This window comes from Pyxicephalus adspersus, chromosome 11 (assembly GCF_032062135.1).
Source record: "Pyxicephalus adspersus chromosome 11, UCB_Pads_2.0, whole genome shotgun sequence".
In the NCBI taxonomy this organism is placed as follows: Eukaryota; Metazoa; Chordata; class Amphibia; order Anura; family Pyxicephalidae; genus Pyxicephalus; species Pyxicephalus adspersus.
The window spans coordinates 19,271,411-19,280,023 of NC_092868.1; the positions used below are offsets into that span (position 1 = coordinate 19,271,411).

General features: G+C 44.1%; 1 protein-coding gene and 1 long non-coding RNA gene across 3 annotated transcripts in view; one reads left to right on the top strand and one right to left on the bottom strand.

Annotated features, from left to right (window-relative positions):
* SNRNP70 (small nuclear ribonucleoprotein U1 subunit 70) overlaps window positions 1–3,375 on the bottom strand; it is a 21,649-nt gene extending 18,274 nt beyond the window's left edge. Inside the window, exon 1 of one of the 2 annotated variants that reach the window (XM_072425986.1) lies at window positions 3,234–3,375. The gene's annotated coding sequence lies outside the window, so the exon portion shown is untranslated. Of the gene's footprint in view, window positions 1–2,650; window positions 2,808–3,233 lie in introns of those variants that run through there. The other variant, XM_072425985.1, reaches the window with a different exon arrangement.
* LOC140340664 (uncharacterized) overlaps window positions 3,249–8,613 on the top strand; it is a 47,726-nt gene continuing 42,361 nt past the window's right edge. Inside the window, exon 1 of the long non-coding RNA XR_011922701.1 lies at window positions 3,249–3,403. This is a non-coding gene — a long non-coding RNA (uncharacterized lncRNA). The remainder of the gene's footprint in view (window positions 3,404–8,613) is intronic.

Sequence of the window (8,613 nt, forward strand, 5' to 3'; positions counted from 1 at the left end):
CGGAGGAGCGGAGGGAGAAGGTGAGTATTTTTTTTTTCTGTCCAGCGATCGACGCTGGACAGAACGGAGGGAGAGGAAGCCAGCTGGCTTAGAAGAGAAAGCCAGCCGGCTTCCTCTTCTAAGCCGGCTGGCTTTCTCTTCTAAGGAGAGGACACCCGACGCTGGAACACGGACCCGACGCTGGAACACGGACCCGACGCTGGAACACGGACCCGACGCTGGATGAGCACAGCGGGACCAGGTAAGTGAGATTTTATTACAGACGAAAAAGTACGGGGTTATCGAAAGTAGCAAAAATTTTTTGGACGAAAAAGTACGGGGTTAGTGGTTGGGAGGTTAAAGTGGAACTTCAGTTCTGATTTAACACAACACAGTTTAACTCCCCTGGCAGTAATCCCGAGTGTGGCTCGGGGTGAAATTTCATTACAAAAATGGGTAACCCCGAGACACACTCGGGGTTGAATTGAGGGCTTACCTGGTCCTCACAAGCCCACGGCGTCCTTCACCGATGCTGGCCTGGCATCTGTGTCCACTTAGTGAGGACCATCCGGCATCTGCGTCCTAGAAGCCAGGATGCAGATGCCGATCGTGCATGCAACGTGCGCAGGGGGCGTGAAATTTTAAATTAGAAGTATTTTTAAATGTCAAATGTACCATATTGACATTTAAAAATACTAAAATAATCATACCGCCAGGGAGGTTAAAGCACAAAACAAAGACAATTTTCCCTAATTTAATAATTTCCTTTTAACTAGCACAAGAATGAAACTTAAAGCAGACCTATAACCAAAAATGTTATTTTATAAAAGGGTAGACAAAGACAGAATGGAAACAGAGCTGCAGCAGGCCACACCACCAGATTTTGCAGATGCGCAGTGAGATCTGGTGACGTTGCCACAAGAAGGAAGAAGTTAGTGGCACCCTGCACTTCCTCCTCGCCAGGAAAAACAAGGTTTTAGGGATGGCATGGGACTGAAACAAGGCCAAGTATAGAGAGATTGAGGGGTTTGCGGAATTAAAAGCAAATAGTGTTTTAATTTTAGTAGCGTTTTATTTTTAGTACAGTTTCGCTTTAAAAGCATTTAGGCAGTGCCATGTTTTGTTTAGGAAAGCATCATTAGTCTAAAAACTTTTTATACCTGTGGTGGATAACTGCTCTCTTGGTCTCTCCTGGGTGCATCTAACTGCACGGTAAGTAACCGGTTTGCGCACAGTTGTGGCTAAAGTGCAATTCTCTGCAAAATAGACTTGCTACTTTCTGGTACAGCATCACAACCTGCCGAAGCAGCATGCAAAAAAGGTCCCCAAAACAGTTGGGACCACAGGTGAGCCTGCAGCAAAATGCTGTAGTCAACCATGGGTCCAAAATAACATTAAAGCTGAACTAAACATGAAAAAAATGTACACTTACCTTTAATCCCGAAGAGCCCTCAATGGCGCTGGCCCTTCCCACGATCCAGTCCCCACGTCGTTCTGGACTTCCTCTTCATCCTGGCGCAGAGGAAGTGCTGGGCGCCACCATCTTATGTCTTCTTGCTACATCACCCACTCTCACACTGTGCAGGTGTTGGTTTTGGGTGGGAGCAGATCTCATTGAGCATGTGTGAGATCGGCATCTCTTTCCCCATGGTGAAAAAAATACCCCTATTCTCAGGCATGCGCAGAAAAAGCAGCCAGGGTGCATTTAAAAAAAACAAAACATTTTTACATATTTAGAAGGGTTGTCTGGCCTTCTATGTAAAGTAAAAATGTTGAGTTTAGGTATGGTTTAAGACTCCTACTGTCTCCAGGCATGCAGTTTAGGGTGAAAGAGTCCGAGTTGTGCATTATTTGGCCCCTTTAATTACAAAATCATGAGGAGATAAGAGCTCATCTGAGCATTTCAAGTGAAACCAGAGACTGTATTGGGAAAACAGGCTGACTTTTTTTCTTCCAACTTAAATCATCTATAGGTGCAAAACCCAAATAACACCCCTATATTAGACAATACTCCAATCTTTAAGCTATATAGTGCACCTGAAGAAAGTTGTAATTGCCCTAAAAAAAAAAATCTGATTTTTTTTTTGTAGGAGAAACAATATTCAGGGCCAGGGAGCCTAAAGCTCACCTCCCCTTCATATTTTCACAAACTAAAAAAACATACGGTAAATAGAACAAAGAACACCAACACAGATATTCCATGAGGCTAAAATGCAACAATTTGAAACACGTGTATTTTTTAAAAACATATAGACATTCAATTTTTATAGGAGTTAACCTACCAAACGGTAAACGAACAAAGCGATACGTTCAACTGGTTGCTAATATTACTACGTAACAAAATACGGAGGGTGAGACGTAAAATCAGTAACAGAAACGCATTGTCTCCTTTTTAAAAGCGTCTTCCACAGACAAAGTTTTTTGGCCAAAGATACCGCAACAAAACCTGATAGAATAGCAATAACATATTGAAAAACCCCGATGGTTGCTAATCAACACTACCAGAAACCGTATCGTGCCAGAATACCACTATGCATTCTCAGCACGTTCCCGCCTTGCATTACGGCCCGTTCTTCGGTCTACAAAATGGGCAGAGCACAACTATACGCGGTGCCCTCAATTTCCTCGTTAAAACACCACGACTGTATTCCCCCATTCTTGTTGTACCTACCCAGAAACTGTGCGGGTAAGCAGCCGCTCTCCTCTCTGATCTCTTACAATCTCCCGTCTATCCGTAAAATTAGGCCTCACAACGCGTGAACGGAACTCATCGCGTCACACGTGAAAATTCATCCGCCTTACAAATCAGCTACATGCTACCACCAAGTCACGCCCACTTCCTGTAATGTGTGAAACGCTAACCTCCTGTGTGTAACGGCGCTAGACAGTAAAAAAAAAAGTCCGCAGGAAAGATTGGTATGATTGTCTGATGATTGTAAACTGTCATCGCTGGGACCCGAAACAATTTCGTATGGTAATCGATAGTATCCGAGAACCGAAACAGAATTTCATATGTAGAGTAGAGCAATTCAAGTGAAATTCTTTCGGCACAATCAAGAAGTTGTTCAATACCACAGGCCTAATTTTATGTAAACCCTAACAATAAAATTGCCAGACTTGCTCGCCTTTGGTTTGTCGATTTTACCATTTTCATTGATTTTTTAAATAGTTGAAAAGAAAAACAAATGCCTGCTTATTTTGTTATAAATACTGTGAGTTGATCCCAGCCACCCTGTGTTCCCCCATCACGTTACCTCGCGCACAGGAAGTTATGTTAAAACGGAACTAAACACAGCTTTCTTCGTTCCATCACCGCCATCTTAACCAAGTCCCACTTCAGGTTCGAGTTGTTCTGCCACCTGGATTGGCCAGACCGCACTGAAGTGCGCATGTGCATGTGAGTTCATTAATTTCCAGATGCCAGGTATGTCAAGGCTGTGTATAGAGAGAGACATGGCATGTTATTTCTACAACAAACAGCTTTCTGCTCTCAGTTTTTTTGTAGTTAAATGAATACAGTGTTTAACATTTTTATTAATTTTTCAAGGCAATAAATATGACACACAGATTTAACCGTATAAACATACAAAAAGTGCATATAATAAACCTAATAATAAAATCATTATCAGCAAAAGTGAGGGTATCTATGTAATAAAAAGAGATTAATATGTGCAATCAGACCCAATCCCCATAGGAATTCGATAATAAACATTCCCTTATAGTGCAAAATACCATATCCATACTCCTAGTACAGGCACTTACAACAAAAAACAGGAAAGACCCGGACAAGACAAACAGGGAAGAGAGGGGGGAGGGGGATGGGGAAGGACCAGATATCAAACGATGTGGACATGAAATTACCAGTTATACACTGACACAAGCAGAACAAGTCAGGATAGCAGAAGTCAACCTTCTGCTCACTCATGGTAAGCAGAGAACTATCAAATTCTGCGGGCATGTTGTGCCCAATCCACGGATCCCACACCTTTCTGAAAATATGCAGACGGTTCTGGATTCTAGCCACCATATTTTCGTTGATTAGATACCACACTACCTTCTTTTTCACTCATGCCACAGTTGGCATGCCAGGCCACCAAGATTTAGGTAGGGTCTGCTTGGCGGCAGTAAGTACAAAGGACATAAGGCAAAACTGGCTCTTGGTGATACCCTGGGGGCGTAACATCAAAAGGGCTTCAAACAGGTCCTTGCGGATACCTCTGCCCACTATAGTGTTTATATTCTGATAGACACCAGTCCAGAATTGCTTGATTTTGGGGCATTGCAACCAAATGTGGTACAAGGTGCCTGGCGACCCACAGAAACAACTCCCAGAGCAATCCGGGCGGTATGTCGCCAATCTAGTAGGGACCACGTACCATTGGAGCAGGAGCTTATATTTGCCTTCATGGTACTACACATTGGGGGTACCATACACTGACCCGTCCCACATTTGCTCCCATTGTTCCTCAGAGACCTGTCTTCCAATATCAGTCTCCTATTTAGATGCATATGATAGACGGTGGGAGTAGTTAGCCAGGAGCAGGGACCGATATACCACAGAAAGTATACCTTTGCCCACTGGATCCCTAGCACAAATTTGTTCAAATTGGGTGGTATTCCTGGGAGATCTTCTGTATTTCAGAGTTCCCTGAACATAGTGCCTTAGTTGTAAATATTGAAAAAATTCAGTGGGTCTAGCTTTGTATTTCTCTCTAATAGAGTCAAAGGATCGTATACCACATAGCGTCACCATGTCTTCGACTCTATGAAAACCATGCTCATCCCACCACTCAAAACATCTGGGGTTATAATAGCCCGGTAGGAAGACAGGGTGCTAGTGGTGTATGTGGAGACATCAAATTGCCAACGTGGATGTGCCCAGAGTAAAGTATCAATAGCCATGGGTGATACCAAGGACGCCTCTTTAGAAACCCACAGGAGTGACTGCTCAGCAGCATGGTAGGCTGTCATCGGGGCTAGTTGAGCAGCCTGATAATAGTAGTGAATATTAGGAACCGAGAGGCCACCATGGGCCTTAGTGTATTGTAAAATTTGTTTGGCCACTCTGGGCCTACTGTTTCCCCAAATGAACTTGAAAAATAGTCGCTGTAGAGACTGTAGCAAGGAATATGGAACATTAACAGGTAGCACTCTAAACAGATGTAGGAGTTTAGGCAATGCAGTCATTTTAAGGGCGGCTTTCCTCCCAAACCAAGAGATTTGGTACTTTTTCAGGGTCTTCAACATCTTGGTGACTGACTTCAGAATATTAGCATAATTTACAGTAAACATTTCCCCATAGGTGCCTGACAGATGAATACCTACGTATGGAAGGCTATGGTCCTCCCAGTGATATATGAACATAGTCTTGACCAGGGCCTTAAGACGCTCCAGTAAATGTTGAGGGCTTTAGACTTGTCCTGATTGACAGTGAGACCAGACACTCCAGAATATATATCCAGGGCCTTATGCAGATTGGGGAGAGATATTACAGGATTAGTTAGAAATACAACAACATTTGTGCTGCATGCCTGCTACCTCTAAGCCCCAAATATCTGGACATTCACGGATTGAAATGGCTAAGGGCTCTTTGGCCAGGGCAAATAGCAGTGGAGATAATGGGCAGCCTTGCCTGGTGCCTAGTTTGATTGGAAAGTAGTCTGGTAGCCTGCATACTTCACAAATGCCTTAGGCTCATTATAGAGGGCACCAACCCATTTGCAAAAATACAGGCCGAACCCCCATGAGCTGAGAAGTCGCTGCAGGTAGGTCCAGGAAACAGTATCAAAGGCTTTTTTTATGTCCAGGGATAACAGCATCGCAGACACCCCTTTTTTATGAACTTGATTAATCAACTGCATTATACAGTGCACATTGTCACCCACCTGTCTCTGGGGCATAAATCCCACTTGGTCCTTGCCAATTAAAGATAGGATACCAGTATTAAGGCGTCTGGCCAGGATAGCGGCTAATATTTTGACATCCAAATTTAGCAGGGATATAGGCCTGTAGTTGGCCCAAGTGGAATGATCAGTGTTGGGTTTAGGTATCATACAAATGATAGCAGTAAGCGTATCAAGGCCGAACTTGTCCCCTTGCACAAGGTGGTTAAACAAGCTGGTTAGATGTGGAGTTAGTAGTTAGGTAATCACTAAATTGCCTATAATAAGTGGCTGAGAACCCATCTGGACCTGGAGGTTTATTTGGTTTCAGGTTGCGTATGGCCCGCTTTACTTTCTTCTCTGAAATTTTAGCTTCTAAAGTTGCACGCAAGGCCTCTGAAACAGTTGGGAGAGGTATTGATTCTAGGAAGTATTCCAGCTTACCGAGAGGTCCCACCTGCTTAGCAGCATATAAGGAATGAAGACACCTCTAGAATTCTTCCAGAATTTTGGATGGGTGACTAGTAGGGCCAAAACCCAGAATATTAAACCTATAGGGTTTATGCTGTCCATCCTGTAAACACAATCTATTGGCTAAGAGTGTGTCTGCCCTGTTACCCCTGGAATAAAATTTGTTGCCAACCCAGGGGAGGTGTTTCTCAGCCTGATTATTCAGGCATAGTTCCAACTCAGTACGAGTTGCTTCCAATTGTTTCTTAAGAGCCTCTGAGTTGACTTGGTCAGGCAGATAACTATATTTTGCTTTCAATTCCATGGTCTTTGCCAATCTTTGCTTCTTTTTTACGTGAGGCTAGTTGTATAAGTTTGCCTCTGATGACTGCTTTTTGGGCATTCCAGAGTGTTGCAGCTCCAATCTCGGGTGTATCATTGCAGGAGAAATAATCCCACAGATGTTGCTGAATCATATCGCCCACCTCCGGGTCGCCTATTAAAGCTTCATTTACTGTCCACCGGTTCAATCAGGGTTTGTCATATAAGGAGGGGAGTGATAGTACCACAGCATCATGGTCAGACCACGAGATTGGTGCAACTTTACATTTTTGTACCTGGGGAAGCAAGAGGGTTGAAAGGAAGATATGGTCAATCCTAGTCCAGACATTGTGAGGAAAAGAAAATCGTGTGTATTCTTGTTGTAGGGGGTAGATTATGTTGTTGGAAGAGTTTGGCGAATGGACTTGGAGCCGAGCTATGGAGTAGCAGCTGCGGTGGGGTTCGGAGCTGTCTTCTGTCTAAAGTGGGGTGTAAAATTTTAATTAGAATCACCACATAACAACAATGTGCCTTTTTGATGTTGTTGTATTGCTATCGGCGGGCTACGAAAAAAGGGAAGTTGCCTAGTGTTGGGAGCATAGTAGGAAACTATGGTTATCTGCACATCGCCCAACTACCCCACCAAGATAAGGTACGGACCATCAGGGTCTTTGATTTCTTGATCACAGATGAACGGCAAAGACCGCCTAAAGCCATTTAAGATCCCCTTCTGCTTGATGGGGCTGTTGGCGAGATAAACTTGTGGATAGTGTTTACTGAAGTATTTTGGATAGGAAGAGGTTGAGAAGTGTGTCATGAAAGCCCCTGAAAGCCTTAACTCCCTTTGCAGGGGAGTTCAGTCCCTGCACATTCAAACTAAGCAGTGATAATGGCATAGTAAATACAGTAATACAGCATTAGAGTCGGCATTTCTTGGGATAGAAATAATAGAGAGGTCCGAACCCAGGGGGGGGGGGGGGGGAATGGGGGTAACAGGGTGGTGAGAGAGGGGTACACAGAGACAAACACTAAACAACATAAAAAACAACGCACTTGACCCTACTTGGAGGCCAAGAGTGAAGTCAACAAACATTGTTTCAATGTAATAGGGTACCTGCGCTAAACAATAAAACCAGTGGGCCTCTAAAGAGTTCGCAATGACCACTGCCTGATAAATGCCAAGCTCAATGTAGATATGACCAATCTCAGGGAGCACCAAAAAGGCTAATAAGCATGTAGAAAACATGGGAGGGGGGCAAGCCCCCAATAGCCTGAGTCCATCATGTGCGCCGTGGATGTCAACTAGTGTTGTTGTTCGAATTCGGGTCGTCCTTATGTTCGACCCGAATATGGCTGTTCGAATTCGGGTCGACCCGACCCGAATTTTGCTGCATTCGAAAAACCCGAATTCGAATTTCCCAGAATGCACTGAAACAACTGGGCAGGGTGGGCAACTCCCCCATGCCCTCCAATTACAGCAGGGATGCACCCTCCATCTTTGTTGTGGCAGACAGCCGATTGGCTGTCTGTCACTGCATGCCACACAGGCAGCCATTGGCCTATATAAGGCGAAGGCGCGCTTGCATTTCCCACCCCTGACAGAGATTTTGCTGATAGGAACACAACCTCTCTGTGCTGCTTGGCTTGCTTTCTTTGTCAAGTAAAATAAAGTGCTTTACTTTGTTAGACTGTGTCACACTCACACTATTAGTCAGATAGATTGTTGGATTGTACTGTATTTGTGCAGTCCTGAAAACTACTGATAGCTAGATGGATAGATAGATAGATAGATAGAAGGTTAGAAGCTAGAAGGCTAGAAAGCTAGATAGATAGTCAGTCAGTCAGTCAGTGTGTTACATACACGCAGCCAGAGGCAGGGTCCCCTCGCTGACTGCGTGCACAGTATCACTCTTGTACTGAGTGACAGACACAGACGCAGTGTATACTGCATTATATAGTTTGTATACTGTGCTGCATATTA